Below are 17870 nucleotides of genomic sequence, written 5' to 3'. Positions count from 1 at the left end.
TCCTGCAGGATTTGTTTCGGGGGTTGGGGGAGGTAGTCTTTTGAAGACAAGTTACCCAAAGTTTTATCCAGCAGCTCCTGCAAGTTATTTGCTGCCAGATTTGCTATTCCTCAATGATAGCAAGCACAGCTGAGAAGGCTTTCCTCTCGGAAACCAATTATCAAAATTATAATATTCAGATTACATTATCTCAATTATTTCATTAAAAACCAGGAGAGAGGATGGGAGTTACACTGCTACAAAGCATAACATGAAAGATTGCAGCTGCATCCCATAATCTCATTTAGTTTCAAGACAGCTGTTATAAAGAAAAGGAAGATAAGGGCTACGTGAATTTTTAGCATAAGTGCTCCCAGAGAAGAGCAAGCCAGTGAAATAAGGGGAGGGGGAAGATTTCCCAATCTGGAAACAAGCCACGAGTGCAGACCCAACAGGCAACCAGAGTCATGGTGAAGTATCAGCAGGTCACCACTCAGGCACAATGCTTTGTACTCGTGAATCCCATGAGATTAAGGACCTCACTGCCCTACTGAAATTGTTGGTATTGAAAAGACTGCAAAATCTTACAATGAAAAAATCCTTTCTCTAGCTATACGTGTCTGTGCTTTATAGCCATGAACATTTTGAATATCTTAATAGTCATAGATTCTTGTGTATTTTAGCACACATACAGTGGCTGACTCCGCAGCCATACCAGGTTATGCTCCTCTAGACTAGCAGGAAGATCTGACAATTGACATTTGGACATCTGATAAGGACAGGAAACTGTCTTCATCCCCCTTCCCAGGGAACAGGGATAACAACACTATTTAGCCATTTTCAGATGTAAATCAGGAAAATGCATGCTTTTTTTTTTTTCCTCCCTTTCCTTCTTTAACTACCTTATCATTGCAGAGTGGTATCATTTTTTCACAAAGCCTACCACTTGAAAAGCCTATGGAACAATCTCAGAAATATTTATTTCAAAGCATTGTGTAATGTCATTATTAGCATTTTATTTCAAATCATGACTCATGGATATTCATTCTGAAAAGCTATAAAATAAAAGCACTAGGAAGCATGCAGTGAGAGACCAGGGCAATAATGAAAACAAGAATGGAAATCAATAAAGAGAGAAAGAACTAGACCAATGGGAACTGGACCATATCACAGACCGTAATTCACTGGTGACTAACTTAGACTGAATGCTAACGACTGAGCGCTGGCAGGAACACATTTGATCAAAACCTATCTGACACAGTGCAGAGCTCAAAAGGCAAATCAGGCAGGTCTCTCTGAAGCTATGGTAATTAGAGCTTAGCGGTGTGACCGTTTTTTGTTCCCTGAAGAAAAAAAGGAAAGAAAAAAACTAGTCTTAAAGCTATTACTCTCTGCAAATGCTTAGTTACAACTTCACAATATATTCATAGAGCACATACTTGTGCAAAATCCTACTGAAATGAAAAAAGCTCCCTTGCGGGCTGGAGGGTGGCTCGCTTTCCCTAAAGGCCAGGGCCTGAGAAGGGCATTGCCATGTATGTGAATGGGAAGAGGTTAAGTGATTCGAGGACAGCACACATATTAAATAACATGAAGGCAGATGAGATAACATCAGATGTTTGAAAGAAACAATGAAAGGAAGTGGACTGAAAGCCTCCCAGCCTTCCCTACTGACAACTGCACTCAAAGACGAGCATAACAAGAAGGGGCCAGCAGGGGAACTACTGGAGTAGAACAAAAGCTGTAAAATCCAGACCAAGGGAGAATAAAGGTGCTTTCAAACACGAACCACTACAGGTCTGCATTTATGGAGCAGTCCTGAACAGGGCATTCAGCACCAGGAAGCACAGAGGTCCACCAGTTCTGGCAGGAGCTCGGTGGAAAGCCCCCCAAGGTGATGGACAATGCCAACAGGGACCCCAGGGCACTTCACCTCAGCACCACAACAAAACAGGAACAAAAGTACAGGCAGCAAGGACAAAACCCCAGATTGGGAGGTTAATATGCCCAGTTAACTTGTCCCAGTCATCTCCAGTCTACAGCCAAGAAAAAGCAACCACTGCAGTCCCTCTAAGGTTATTAGGGAGTGAAAAGCGTCTTTCCCTCCATTACATTTAAACACCAGGGGGGTAGGGAAACATTTCTCCTCATAACTGCATGAAACCTGTTTTTATCCAATGGAAACCCATTGACAGGCCACAGTTTATGTTTAAGAGTTTATTATCTGTTCTCAGTTCTTCTGCCATTGAAGTCCACAAAGAAGAAGAAACCCTACCTCACCTTGAAACAAACTCACCCACAAAGTTCTTTGCAGGTGGTGCTCCAAGTTCAGGAGAGAGCTGAACTGCACCTTTCTGCTCAAGGGCAGAGCCATAAGCTTTAGAAAGTCCAGTGTCCCCGGATGTCTTTAAAAACTGCTAATGACCTAAGTCAATGAGGTACCCCGTCAACTTCTCAGTGTCTGAAGAGACACCAAAGGCTTAAACTAGTAGAAGAGGAAAAAATGTGTTTTTTTCCCCCTCTCCGAAACATAATCCAGAGGTTGTTTTTTTGTTTTGTTTTTAATATATATTTCTAACAGTAGCAGTTCAGTTTTAGAATAAAGAAATTGGAATAACCTTGTCACATACAATTATCAAGGATCCTTCCTTTCAGATCACCAGGAGGGGATGAGCTCTTAGATGAGCATCCTTAGATGCTCAATACATGCCTTTCCCATTTAAGTTGTGAGTAAATTCTTGTATCTTATCCCGAAAAAGCTGTTTAAGATGACTTTAGTACACACTGTGCTGGTAATTTATGTATCTAACCAAGAGCAACAGAACAGGATTCCTGATCTCCATCTCTCCCACTATCACAGAAAGAAATGGCACAGTGATTAGGAGCATGCCAGAGGAACAACAGAGCTGACACTTGCATAGCTATTGCATAGAGAATTGGGAGGGAGGAGGGAGGGCATGCTGCTCTTGAGATGCAATTTCCTCTCCAGACTTCAGATAAAAATCAATTTTCAATATTTCTGTTATTTGCAAAGTGAAGGTAGAGGACCAATACTTTGTGCAAAGCACGAAGGACAGCTAAAGGAATGACAATGAACAACAGAAGCGTACAGAAATCTGAGCAGGCAGAGGGAAAGGTTGAGTTTATTCCTCCAGCTCCCAGTCCTCTTCTCTTTTACCAAGACTACCAAATTAAGACGGGAAGTTTCTCTTCCCCTTTCTAAAGCATTTCTTGCCTCTGGTGCAAAGGACCAGATAACACAATCCCAAATCAAAATAAAAGGTGTACATGCTATTTGGTAAAATCCAGTATAGTTAAGGAGTCTGAGAAGCAGAGAAGAGTTATGGAGAATAAGGTTTTTGCTTAACTTTGTGCAAGAAAACCTCAAGGAACAAAAAACAGAATTTCCAGGTGATTCATTGGTTAGGGACCAAGCACAAGTGTGTTCCTAAGACGCAGAGAAAAAATGACTGACCTTCAGAATAATTCACAGCATTTTGTTTGTACCAGCTTCTCCAAAAATGATCATTATTTAGCAGTGCTGAGTAGGAGTAAGGCAGACAGGCCAACAGCTCCTTTGAACCTTCCAACACTGGGAGATTCCTGAATTATTATTATATGCGCCTGTATTACTACAAGCAGGCCAAAAGATGAGCCAGACTCAGAAGTCACACTCCGTTGCACTCTATTCAACCACAAAGTTGTGGTGTCAAAGGAGGTAACGAAGGAAGCATGAATTTATGTCTTTTGTCACACAGAAAACCAATGTATATACAAGTTAGTGGGTTTGAAAACAAAAACATTGACTCAAGTACTCTGGATAATATTTTACCGGGGAGAATTAACTCCAAAAGCTGTGGCCTAATTGCTTCATTACACGTGTCTGCTAAGAGCATTCGAGGCATATGCAGAAGTCCAACAAGAACGGCCACGTCTGGAAGCACTCTGTACACGCCCTGACCATTCAGCCTCCCGCAGTCAACAAATCGCTTGACCCAACAGATGTTTGTTCAACTCTGCTCCGTAGCTTGCCAAGTTGGGCCACGGCAGGATGCCAAAGCAGCCTTTTTAGAAGCTGATCCGGCGACCTGGAACTCAGAACTTGCGATAGCAGGTTGGCTTAAAGCAAATTAAAACAAAGGCCCACAGCAAGCCCCTGACGGGGTGCCCATGAATTGTTACCACTGAACGCTCTTTGTTCTTTATCGCTGCTGCACTGAAATTATTTTGAAAGCTTGGTGATACGCATGGCTATTGAATGTGAATCCAGTCTCAGCAGTTTGTATTTAGTCAGAAAGATCTTTTTAACCTAGAAACTGAAGTGATAATTTATTCTCTGCATCAAGGAATTGAGAAGTTACTTCAGTCATCTAGATTGAAGCGTAAAGAGATCCGAACGAGGAAGCATGGAATTTCTTCAGAACAAGAGCCTGAGAGTTGTCCAGCATCTCCCAAAGAAAGCTCCTTCCCAAAAGAAGGCAGAAGGTCTTTACCTACAGAGGAGTACAGCCTGCTCAGGAAAAGGAAATAAAAATAGTAAAAATAAGGCTGTTTGTATATCTGACCTAGAATCAGAAGGACTAGTCACACAAAGTCACAAATCTGCCATAATTATTTAAAAGTTGATAAAAATCAAGTAATCCATTTGCTTTTTATTCTTGCTTTCTGGCTTAAAGAATGCTATAGATCTTATCTAAACACCAATGAAGCAGCTAAGAGACAGCCACACTGGTGAAAGAGATTAAAATCAATAAAAACACGAAGGCAAGTGTTTAGGGAGAAACAGCAGGCCTCGGGAAAGGTAGCTACAAAGTCCTAGAGGGTTGTACCTACAAAATAACCATAAATGCAGTATTTCCATACTTGTTGTTACAGAGAGAACAGGAACACGATATTGAAGTCTTCTGATTTTGAAATTTGATATTGAAATTCAAGGCTGGGATGCACTGGCAAGCACAGTGCATAAGAATACTGTGCTGGAAACCACAGCCAGTGTGGGAGCTGTGCTATGCTACCAGGACAGGGATAAATTCAGAGCCACACACAGCAGGCAAGGACTCACCACAACTTCTGCTAAGGTTTTTGGCCTCCTTAGTTGCTCTGAGATGAGGGTCGGGATGCCCTGTCTTAACACTACCCCAGACAGAACGTGAAAAGGCAACGTGAAAAGGAGAGTGTATTAACCCCAGCTGCAAAACACACAGAGAAAGGCCATTAGAGAAGGATAAGGATGAGACACAACTACACAAATGGTGGTTCATAGCTTGGATTGCTTCATTTAACAGAATGAGACACCATCCTCTACTGAATCCCTCAGAGAGGAAACGCTGCGATTTTAACTGAGGGGCAGAGCTGATAGAATTACACATGGGTATAAAACAAGCTAAGAATGGATTCAGTCTGGAAACAGAAGTCTCGTAACTATTAGAGTAATGACAAACAGTGGGGATTCCCACTGATTGAAGTTTTACCTGTTTACAAAAGAGACAACCTGGTTGCTTTTGGAAATGAGACTGTCTCGACACAGGAGGTGCCCTCCCATCAGCGTAAAGAAATGCAGAATTTGTTTGTGTGTTGAAGCCGTTCAGCAAGAATTCTGCAGAGGTAAGCTTTCCATGGCACAGCAAAGCAGTACCCTGGTTCAGCCACAATATATGCCAGGGTGCTTACTAAGTGTACCTGCGGCATGGTAGCTTTGTTAGTGTATCTTACTACTTGCTTTGTTATAAGCAACACATTTAATTAAACAGGTATCACTAAAGGCATAATGAAGGTAGCAGAGTTGTCTGGCAGCTGTGGCGTTATTCCTTGGTAACTACTCCATGTTTCAAAAAGCATCTTCTGAACTGTCAGGTGGATAAAATACCTAATTTAACACAGGAACTACTGAAGGGAAACCTACCCATAGCCTATTTATGTCACCTTTCAGAAAAGGCTCATATTTTGGTTCAGTAGGTTATATGCACACAATTTGAAAACGCACATGTAATTTGTGCAGGATCTACTGCATCGGCACCTGGGTACCTAAGTCAGCCTTCTCCAAAGTATCCACATGTTTGGCTCCTGCTAAAAAAATCACCTAATTAAATGCCATCCCCTCTTTAAAACTGTGTTACTTTAATCCATTCTGGTGTTTTGCACTTTTCTGTACATCAGTACAGAAGATGGCATGTATTCGTTTATTGAGTATCCAAAAAAAAGCCCAGCAAATTATTATAATATTTTATTAGCTTTAAAATTAGCAAGCAACTTGCAAGCGTGTTTTGATAGTGCCTTAGGTTCTAATTTTCACTTCATCATATGAATGGCCATAGTGAATAAATATTCTGACACCTGCCTTAAACACACCCATGCATATACCATCCAAGAACAGGTTCACTTCATTGACTAAATGATCTGGTTTCTCACTCTGAATCCTTCAGCCCTTTTGAAAGAAAAGGTTCGAGGCTACCTGTTTTCTTCTGATGTTAATATGCAATTCTGTTCATTTTCCAGGCTCTCCAGCATTATAGATTGAAATGGATTTGCATTGCTGACCATCTGTATTGCTCTGAGCTTCAACATCTCATACCCCTTCACAGAATCTCTCAATCCACGTACCACTGCTGCTATTATAATCAGTATGCATTACCCCATTTATCTTATTAGCACTGTCAGTGTGATGCTGATCACTGATATGAAGAAGCCATTCCACCATAACCACATCATTACTAAAAATAAAATAGGGCAACTTTTTTCCCCTCTCCAAAAAATGACAGGTCTGCTAGTTGCTTATTGAAGTCAGCATGGGAAAAAGTTAAGAGAGCTATCTGCACAGTTCTGCAGTGGGATGATTTATTTTTTGTTTGTCTTTTTTACAAAAAGGAACTCACACAATTAGTATAGTTGTTTTCCTGTTGGAACTGATTATTTTTTCACTGAAGAAAAAATACAAATTGAATCAAATTATGAAAATAAATTATCCTTCACACTGAGAACACATATGCCGTGTTTCGACCCAAAGCAAGTTTCTGCAGCCAAGGCATAAATCCATCCTCAAATACAGCGACAAATATGGTATTTAAATCTTATGTTTGTAAGACCTAGATAGCAGAAACAGAAGAGTATAAAATCACTGTACTGTATTCAACAGGGCACACTCTGAGCAAGACCTAAGAAATCAGATCAATCCCAAAAGCTCAATATTAATAAAAAAATAAAACCTCTGCCATTAACGAAAGCCGTAAGAACAACTCTGCTTCCCTATCACAAGGCTTAGGAGTTTCATTCTATATGAAGCAGCTACCAAACTGAGCCAAGGCAAAAGTATGCATCTGCAGAGGAGGGGCTGGGGTAAGGGGTTGTGTTTTTTATAAAATAAATAGCAATTTACAATTTTTACAAAAACAAACAAAATTATTTTTCTGAAAAACTAGTAATATTAAATGACTTTTATTTGGTACAAGCCATAATCTCTTTAAAACAGATTAGGCCATAATAAGCTATGGAGCACTAACACCCCTCCCCTCATACCAGTATCTATAGCTTTCTTTCTGTCTCTCCCACTCGCACATACTTTGTTATTTTACACAGAACCATACGTATGTGTATTTTCCGTGTGTGCCTGTCCTTCAAGGCTTCAGCATCACTCCATAAGCGCTGGGAACCAAGTGCCAGGGTGCCCAGGGAGGTGTGGACATGTCACTACTACCACCAGCCTCACTTCAGGCTTACACGAGCCCACAATTTCCTCCTTTCCAGCACACGAATGCACGCAGAGATACATCACAACCTCACAGGACCAGAGATCCTAATCAGTTATTGAAGCCCAGAAGCATTTTCTACTGCCAAGCAGGAGATGCGTCGCACGCCCTGGAGCTTCAGCGCACCTCCAGCCTCAGACCCTGGCAGATGCTTAGAAGTGGCCCAGGAAATCACATGCAGGGTTCAATGCAATTTCCCAGCAATTATAGCTTTGTTATTCCTAATCTAAATTTCTATAAACATGTCAAAGTAATTGAGGACCAGGGCTATTTAAAACGCGTCAAGTTTACAAATTAAGGAGTACTCAATTAGGCAGGAACACTGAAATAGGTGCCTGGCTAAAACTTAACCCCTGATTAGCCCCTTTAAGTAACTGCTTAAATTTTGTTTAAAAACTCTTTCATATGGCTAGATTTTTTTTCAAGGAAAAAAAAAGAGAAATCCTTAAACTTTTTACACAATTTTCAGATTGCTATTTTTCCAAGAACCTAAAAAAGAGTAATTATAGTCCATTTGGTGGCCCATACACTTGACAGCAAACAGTTGCCACACATACACATGCTAATAATCAACACAGGGAGGATGCTATCCAAAAGGTCCTCTCCAAGCTTTAAAAACTCGCTCAGCTGTGACAGCAGCAGACTATTGCAAAGCCAACTACTAAAAAGAAATACGGTATGTCAGCAAATTTCATAAGCAGGGTCTATTGAAGTCACACATTAAATAATAATAAAAAACAACAACAAAGAGCATTTGATATTAAAATGGAAATACTATTCCTCTTCTACCTGTCATTCTGCTCCCATTAATCCCCACCTCAGCACTAGAAAGTATAAGCAGAGCAACCTCTTGCAAATCAGTTCAGGTCTATCTACTGGATTAGATTCAGTGGATGGCTCAGGGTGTCACAATATTTTCCAAGGGCACTTTATTTGCTGTCTGAAGATATTCTTGAAAATCATTTACCAGTCATTAATTATGCATTCTATTTCTTATAATCAGTTCTTTTAATTAGTATCCCAGGCAGCTTTGCTGAGGATCCCACACTTCTAGTAATTAGGGGCAGCTTATTGCCCCTAATTAACTTCAGGCATAGCACGACTGTATTACTTTGTTACTTTAGCCGGTTTTATGTTTGCATTTCATATTCTGTCCTGCTTTACTGGCTCAGAAAGGCGACTGTGGTGCTACTTATCTCTTTTAGGTTCCAGCTATCACTTGACTTTGTATTAGCTGCTGTATTTTAAATCTCTCCGACTCTCTGGTCACCTCTACACTGGCAAGCAGTGTGATGCAAGAAGAGTGCATCTGCAGAGCAAAGCAGTTGACGCTGACGACCTGACATCCACCCTAAATCCACTTCAGGCAGCTTTGCCTCAGACCACCACCAGTCTGGCTGCAAGGACTTAACGCGCTTCCAGAACCTAACTTCTGGTTTAGCTTTGCCCACAAACAGCAGCATCCGTGTGCTCCAAGCACTGTCTCTGCAAGTGGGGACAAGGAGGGTGACTTTAAAGCATACTCCTGATCTGAGCTAAGATGTTGATGCAGACACCGATGCTGTCACCAATAAAGTTCCTCCAGGGATGCTCTTGCTCTTTAAAAGACTCACTTACCTCATCAGGCCGTTCTTTCCCAGCTAGTGGACAGCAGCCACAGCCACTGCACATCAGCCCAGCACCATCCAGCACAGATTAGCAAAATACAGCAGTCAGGCTTAGACAGACTTTTTCAGACTATCAGAAGAACTCTGTCAGCCTCCTTCAGTCTCCTTCGCTTGTGTGCTGCTCTGCATGATTACGAGCACTTTTAACAGATACAGCTTATAATATGGTAAGAGGGTCATGCGTGGAGGCTTTTGCCAGCTTAATGACTTTGTCACATCTCCGTGACCTTTAGGGACCTGCTCCAGACTGAGTTCTCACTAGCAACTGTAGTTATTAACATGTTATTAATTAATGTATTATTAACACGTTAATTTGTTACAGTTTGAACATCCATAACACATTAAGCAGCTCATGGTTTAGTGAACATCTGAAAGTTTTGTTGCCACTTTAAATAAATAATACTTCTAATTCTTACAACTTGCTGTCTGTACATGAAAAGCATAATTTATTAAAGTAACAGAAAGACTGTCAGAATCCAGTTGTTCCAATGTAACTTTGAGGAAGACCAACAAAGACCACAGACAGTGCCCAGCCCTACTCCAGTGTATTGCTCTCCTTCCTTGAGATTTAGGAAGTAAAGAGGTCTTAGAATAAAAGTACTACTCTTAAAATTCCCCCAACCTTACACAGTTAAACAGCATTCTTATATTATTTTCAGCAACACATAAGCAAAATATATATATCCACATCTTGCCAGATCTCAGTTCCCCGATTACCTTAACAAGATGCCCTTTTTTTTTATTAAATATGTTTCCAGGTGGTAAAACATAAGTTTTATATACACAAAACATAGCTAGTCATTTTCAAGCATGTATTATTATGGAAGAAGACCTGGAAGCATTAAGGAATGATACCTAAAAACTTGGATGGCAGAGAAAGACAACTTTAGAAATTGGCCTTAAAAATCTCAAGTGATGTCTTTAAAGCCATTGAATTTGGGAGCCAAATCATGCTGAGAAAGAAAACAGAAACATATAAAGCAGATTATTCTCTGATGCATGTTGTACTAGTTACCTTAAAATGCTTACAGTTATTTCATCAAGCATGTACCAGCACACTTAGAACCCCCACTTGTAAGCGTATGTGTGGGTACCAGAATGCCATTGCATTTGGTGTTAAGTCAATGCGAGCTGGATCTAAGTGCCCGTTCGGGCAGATATCCCTACTCTGCTCAGCAGAGGCAAGCTGAAGATTCCAAGATCCAGACGAACATTACTGATGGGATTTGAAATTTTAGTCTCTAAATAATATCACTATTTGTTGCTCTTCAATCCCTGCTGATAAGGGATTGAAAAATCCTCTGCCTTTTGACGACAGTGCAGGAAAGACAGGAGGTCTGAGGGGAACAGAGTGCTACAATGATTTAATATCAGTCCTATATCAAAACAACCACTTCTTTATTTCTTTCCCTTGCTTATGATCCATCTATAAGGGGATCAGAATAAACTGGTCAATATTAATATTTTAGCACTAATGCATATTTGATGTATTAAGCAGTTGGAATGATGAAACATTCTTAGAAAACTTTTGTAGGAGAAACAGCTGCCAATACCCTGCTACAAGGCCTCAGAATACATAATTCAGAAATAAGTGAAGGAACATAAGAGCAATAGGCACAAACCAGGGATGATCCTGTGTTAAAGCTAGCAAGATAAATATTTGGTGCACACTGCCTGGAGGTCTATTTTTTATTTTCACAGAAAGCTCATGAAACCACCATAAGAAAATCCCAAGCTGATAAAATGACTAAAACCTTCTGCAGAAAAAAAAAAAAAATAAAAATCTGGGACCATGAAAACACTGTTTTCCCAAACACATCCTACCACTCCGATTTCCACAGAGTCCAGTTTCTGAGCACCAAGTTTTTACCCACTCTTTGCCCTTGTTATTCTTTGTTACACCAACATGGACATTGAGTCTGTTTAGTTTCTTCCAGCTTAATCTTTATCTCTTTTTTTCTAGCCCAGTACCTTTGATGCAAACTCTTATCCCCAGGATACTCCTCCTTCAGTTCTGCTTCATACTGAAAAGCAGAACTCACGACCAGTGGATTTCCCTGCTACGAATTCATTCCTTTGTCACTGTTCTTGCTCAACAATTCCTCTGCCCCAAAGTGAATTCAGTTCCATGTATTTTCTCGATACCTCTAACACTGTCCATTACCGATTCCCACTCCTCCCCTACTCTTTGTAGATGTGCATCATCTCTTTGGAGATCTCATTTACACCCTGTCCGAGTTTGTCTTTTCTTCCACATCACTGTCTGTGCCCCAAACAATTCCGCTCACAGTACTGCTCTAGGGACGTTTCTGCTACAGCACTGCTCTGAGCATCCCTCTTCTACTTGCACTGAACAGAAGCTTGGCCTCTACTTCCCAAACCCCACTGCCAAGACAGCTGCATGTAAATGAATAACCAAAGATAAATGGAAACAGTGCTGGAAAAAGATTTTTGTTCCATCACCTTCTCTTTTTCTAATTTTTCTTCACCGGATCATGGGGTTTACAGAGTGCTTCGTGTAGGACCGTCCATTCTTCACAAGGCTGTTAATTAATGCTTTTCCTCTTCCTGACAGGAAAAACACTCAAGAACATTCTTAAACTTACTCATACAAGTAATCACGCTTGAAGAGAGGCATACGCTTTATCTCCTCACTGCAAAATAAATAAGAACCAGAAACAAACTCTTTTGAGGAATTATCATCAACTTGTTGAGAATTTTAAAGAAAAAAAAATCAAAAGCCTTCAATGCTTATGGCTGTGAAAATAACCTTAAAAACACAAACCTAAGCTGATGCAGCCTGGTACCCACATACAAACACTCTGCCTCTCCTGCTGCTCAGAGTTTCCCCCACACAGCAACAAACTGAAAACTGACTTTTCACAGCTGCTATGCCGAAACCTGTGGGAATCAGCTGCAGCTCACAAGTGCTGGGCTGCTTTCAATTCAGTGCCAGCACTTCCAGGCAGAAGCAGGCTTTGGAGATGCTCACTAGGCAGAGGGAATAAGAGTTCAGCAGATGCTGTTCCTCCCCTCCCGAAAGACAACAGCTAAAACACAAAGAGAAGTTTGAGTACCAGACCTGAGCATGCCACAGACAGCAGCAGGCAGCAAGAGGAGCAAGTTGGAAAGAAATACAGGGGTCATCTTTGCAACAACTGTGTCAAAAAAAATAAAATAAAATATGAAAAGAGATTTATAGACTAAAAAGTTTAAAAAAAATGAGAGGTTGGCACCCAGTTCAGGTGGAGTAATATACTAACTGGTGCTCAGGTACAACTTAAATACAGGACCAGAGTCAAGGCACAAAGGCTAGCACCCCAACAGAAACCCCTATAAATCAGAAGGGAGAGCCAACCACCTTCCCAGAAATACACAAATCACTCCGTCTTTCCCCACCGCCACCTCTCGTTGATAAACGGGAAGCGAGTTTTTTCCCTGAGCTATTAGCTTTCCAGTTCCTGTGAGCATAGGAATAAAAGAGAAGCAGCAGGAGACAGGGATGTGCTAAGCTAGCAAAGTAGTAGACATCTACACACAAAAAAGAAACAAGAAGGGTTACGGGAAAGCAGAACACATATACAGAGATACATTAAAAAACCAAAAGAATATATACAAAAGGCAACTTCAGGATGACATTCACCAATATTAAGAAGAAATGGTGCAAAGCCAGAAAGAAAAAACAGTCTAACTAGCAGTAAGCAAACAGTGAGGTGACTGGTTAGTAGTGCCCCAGAACATGAACTAGTCATGAATGGTGTGAATGGGGGAAGCACGGAAGGGCAAATTTGCTTTTATAAGAAATGCTTCGTTCAGAAAACAGTCAACTAGCAACCAACTAGTATTTTCTGCTCTAGCAATATTCTACAGTTAAAGACAAGTACATGGTAATTAATGTTTTGGCACATTGACCCTTTCTAGATGCAGGGAAAGGAATATGGTTTGGAGGGGAAGAATATTTTTACCAGTTTTATTGCTCCACAGCAGCAATATTTCTCTGATGATATCAGAGAGAATTATTAGGACAAAAAGAGTAGATCTGGTGTTTCTGCTTCTCTGTCACCAATTACCAACAGCTCAGATACACAAAACATATAACTGGAGAGTAACAACTGCCTGGAAGGGGTGAGAAATGCCAGGCAGCCCAACCAGCCAATTCCTTTGTACCATTCCTGTAGAGATGGCGACAGTCAACCGATTCCTCAAACTCATCCTGTCAGCTCCCCTGTAGAAAAACTAATAAGTAGTCTTTCTCCAGCACTTGAAATGGGGTATTTGCCAACAGAGTAAACGTACTTGTCAAACCACATGGCTGACAGAAAGAACTCAACAGCCTCATTCAGAAAAAAAAAATAATAATAAAGTTGTCCCCTCAAATGATCAAAAAAAGTCAAATATCAAAGGCAAATATGGGCTAAAATAGGCAGGGAAAACAAAACAAGCAAGCGAAAGAAGAGACTGATTAATTTTTCAGCATAGTAGAATTAAGTTTGCAGACTGTCCCTACATACCCACTTCATTACACAGCTATTTACCAAAGACTAGTTTTCCCAGCACACTGCCCAGCTTTCAGCCAAGCCACCCTAATCGATGCTGAGCTGGCTGGGCAGCAGCACAGTTTAAGATTAAATCAAAACTCAGAAGGGTTGTCATTTCCGAATTGGCGCTGGTAACCAGAAAGCTCTGCTTCACTCATCACTCTTCAGTGTTTCTTCAGCCATGGCTGACTCAATTGCCCATAGTGAGCAACCTTCCTCCTGCAGACATGAATTTCTTCTTTCCCAAAGAGCGAGTTCTCACTGGGGTAAAAAGATCTGACTGCCAATAGTCTTGTCTTAATAAGTATAGAGCTGTGCAAGCCAGCATCTTAATGGGCTTTGACAGCACTTAACAAAATATACTAACTTGATTGAAAACAAAGTACCCGTGGCTTAATGAATCACGACAAGGTGTTTGTGAAGGGAGGAGGAAGGTAAATAAACTTGATTTAAAATGACTTTCTGAATTCCTTATCAAAAATAAAAAATAAAAAGAAATAAGATTTGTAAAGGGAATATTGAAGAGAGGAATAGAAGATGTCTTCCTAGAAAGCTCTTCCGCAGAATTTTGACCAGATAGCCAAGTTTTCTTGTTAAGCTCTTCCTCTGAAGCACATCTGGAATTTCCAACAAGAATGGCTTTGGATGTATTCTCCTTCCTAAGAAGTGGAAAAAAGCATCTCATGAAGGAGGCTGTGAAACCACGAGATGATTTTTCCTTACCAAAATGTGCTCAGACGATCAATAAGTGACACATGACCAGCTCAAAAACAGGGATAAGTGAGGCTTGGTGCAGGAGAAATAAAGACATTGAGAACAGAACTGTGATACAGAGAATCAAGTCTGACCCTGTAGCCAACATTTTCTTGATAAAGTCATTCAGTGGACACATATCATGAGCCTCTTCTTTAGAGGCAAAGCCCAAGAAACAGGAAAGAACAAATTCATTAAGCTCAGACAAAAATAAAGGATTGAATATTACCACTCCTACATTTCACTATTAACTATAACTTGATATTTTTGATGTACTCACGGGGAAGTAGGTAGATGGAGGAAATGGAAGGGACAACTGGTCAGAATGTATTCATGAAGTAAATCTCTTTTAGTTACAATTTCTAAACAGACGGCTCAATTACTTCTCCTACTTATCACCTATGAAAGCAAGACTTGAATTATCAGCTTTGATGTACTAAGCCTTTAATGCATTAGGAAATCTCCTTTAGCGTAGGAGCATTACTCCCCTCCCAGTCTTGGATTTCTACCGTGTGACTGCTTTACTAGAGTAAATTTTAAGATGTTGAGGAAGAAAAACACTGGATGAATACCTTTTTGTTGGTGATGGTACTTAACTGTAGCATTTCATTGCCCCTTCCTTCCTCAGGAGCTTTGAATCATCTCCCAGATACAGAGCTTGCCTTTATCCTATGCTCCTTAAATAAAACTGAGTATACACATAAAGGTATATAACTGACTGGTGTAAACCACAGTTACCAGGGCTGTCATCTAGTCACTGGCTCTGTGTTATGTTCACATACACCATTTTGTCTTGATGGAAGACAGCTGCACAGAGATTGCAATTACGTCTACTGCCTAAATCCCATGAACTTTCTGAGGACAAAGTCAGCCTGCGCACTGTTTTGAGATTCAGTTTGGCTGGGGTGCAAAAGGAGAAAGAAAAGGAACGACATTAGTTAACTATGGCTTCTTTTTTTGCTGGACTAAGAAGGAACAGGAGCAGAAAGGTAAAAAAAGGAAAGATGCTAACATATATTCCAGAAGATTCACTAGAAAAAGTGGAAACTACAAAAACGTGACAAAGACTCTTTCAAACAAAGATAGGCAAGTCTTATTTGCTAAAGGCATGTCATGCAACACATTGATGCACTAATATTTCTCTAAAAACTTGGAAAATGCATGGTCAAATGTCCATAAATACCTACCGAAGCTATGTTATTAGGAGTAGGATTAACACTCTGCAGAACTAACTCCAACTCTGTCAGGTTCTGTTATACCACCCTGAAAAAATCATGCCATGCTTATTCTTCCTCCTTCACCCCAAATCTACCAGTAGCCAAAGACAGGAGGAAAAAGTTGGTCACCCACTAACTCTGAACAGTTAAACAAGAATATTTCTACTACATATCTTACAGATTACAGAAGGAATGCAGCCAGACACAGAAGTATGTGTTTCAGCAAAGTTTAGGCTAAATTATGTTGGATTTGGCATTCAAAACAAGCTGGCAGAGTTGACGGATGTTGGTAAATTGTCACAGTTCTTCTCTTAAAGTTTGATCTTTTTTCTTTTTTTTTAATTAACCTTATATATGACAATAGAGCTGAGCCAATTTTACTTAGTGGGAAGAAAGAAGGATGAGAAAAGGCAACAGAGGAGCAAAACTGTCTGCATTTAAAATTCTTTACTTTAATTACTATAACTCAGTCCATTAAGTATGATGGTTTTAAGATACTGTATGGTAGATTACAATCTGATACTGAAGAAAGAACATAAGAATCCAGCCGTATTGTAAACCATTTCCTTACTGATATTACAATGCAACTGAGGATGTTTGATATGTGAATCCCATCTCATTCCCTTACTGGATAATACGTGCCACATTAAAAAAGAAGTAAACTGCATTCCGCAATATTTGCTCAGCAATATGCCAAATGAACTGGCAGAAAGCACAAATTACTTCTGCTCTCGAGCAGGGTGGATACTATTCTTAGGTTATCGGAAAGACTGCTGGTGCAAAAGCACGAAGAGTGCACCACCAGAGACAGACTGGGCTGGGAGCTGGAGCCACAGAGCACTGCAGGTTCTTGCTCAAAGCGCTGCCCTGGATCACTTACCCGCTGGTGCCGAGCGGGATGTGTGGCAGTGAATGGCTCTTGTTGAATAACAGAGGTCAGGGACCTCAGTGAAGCTCACAACGGAGGGCCAGCCACTGACAGACAGCAGTCGTGGAGGGGAATAGTGAGAGATGAAGGGACGGTGCAAACCGGGGAGAACATTCATTCAGTAAATAAAGCAGTGATTTACCCAAGCACGGGTCCAGCCAGGGGACATCCAGAAGTATGCACACGGGACCCATGTGCAGCACAGACTGCAAACGTTACAGCACAAAGCAGCTTCTCCACCTGGCTCTCGGCGCCCCTCAGCCTGTCTGAACTCTGAAAACTGGTTCTGCTACACCGTTCTCAGCACTTCGCTGGGTATTACATCGAATTGTTAAGTAAGAGGGAGGATGTTTATGTATATTTTATTACTTCTAGAGAGAACTGCAACTCCTAGAGAGAATTTTTTGTGCGTTACGCCTTATTTAAGAGCATTAGTTTGTGACCAGCACGAGACAAATCACTCTGGTCCTGCAGCTAAATTCCTAAACACAACAAAAATCTCTTTCCACATACAGTAGTTAAGCCAAAAGGCAGAATTCACTTAAAAACAGTAATTAACAAGAGTACCATTTAATTTTAACTATCAAGTCAGTTCTGTCAATCATTCTGTTCCCTGCTCATATGCTACATCCACAAGTGCTACATTTCTGTATTGGCTGCACATCAGCAATCTCCTTTCATACATCTTATTAATAAAAATAATTAATACTGTCGTTATTTTTAAAATGCTGTTCCTATATTTAGGGACTGAGATCAGTGAGAACTTCTAAACATTCAGTATCTAATGCTGTTGATGGCCGCAAGTTGCAACTTTGAGGCTGATGAGGAAAAAATTCACTGCCCGGAGGGCGATGGAGCAGGTCACAGAGGCGGGCTGTGGGATCTGTCTCTGGAGGCTTTTGAGACTCAGGTGGACAAAGCCACAGCTGGCCTGAACTACTGCTGTCACCCTAGGTTTGAGCAGGGCAGCCTAGATGATCGGCAGATGTCCCTTAAGATATCTTCACTGTGGTGACTCTTTCAGGGTGGAGGAACCCTCACCAGTC

General features: G+C 40.8%; 1 protein-coding gene across 11 annotated transcripts in view; it reads right to left on the bottom strand.

Annotated features, from left to right (window-relative positions):
* CADPS2 (calcium dependent secretion activator 2) overlaps positions 1-17870 on the bottom strand; it is a 315444-nt gene that overhangs the window by 296241 nt on the left and 1333 nt on the right. The gene's annotated exons all lie outside the window — the stretch shown is intronic.

The sequence above is a fragment of the Anser brachyrhynchus genome (genome assembly GCF_964034855.1).
Source record: "Anser brachyrhynchus genome assembly, chromosome: 1".
In the NCBI taxonomy this organism is placed as follows: domain Eukaryota; kingdom Metazoa; phylum Chordata; class Aves; order Anseriformes; family Anatidae; genus Anser; species Anser brachyrhynchus.
The sequence above is the reverse complement of the archived record's forward strand: the minus strand, read 5'-3'. Positions and strand labels throughout refer to the sequence as shown.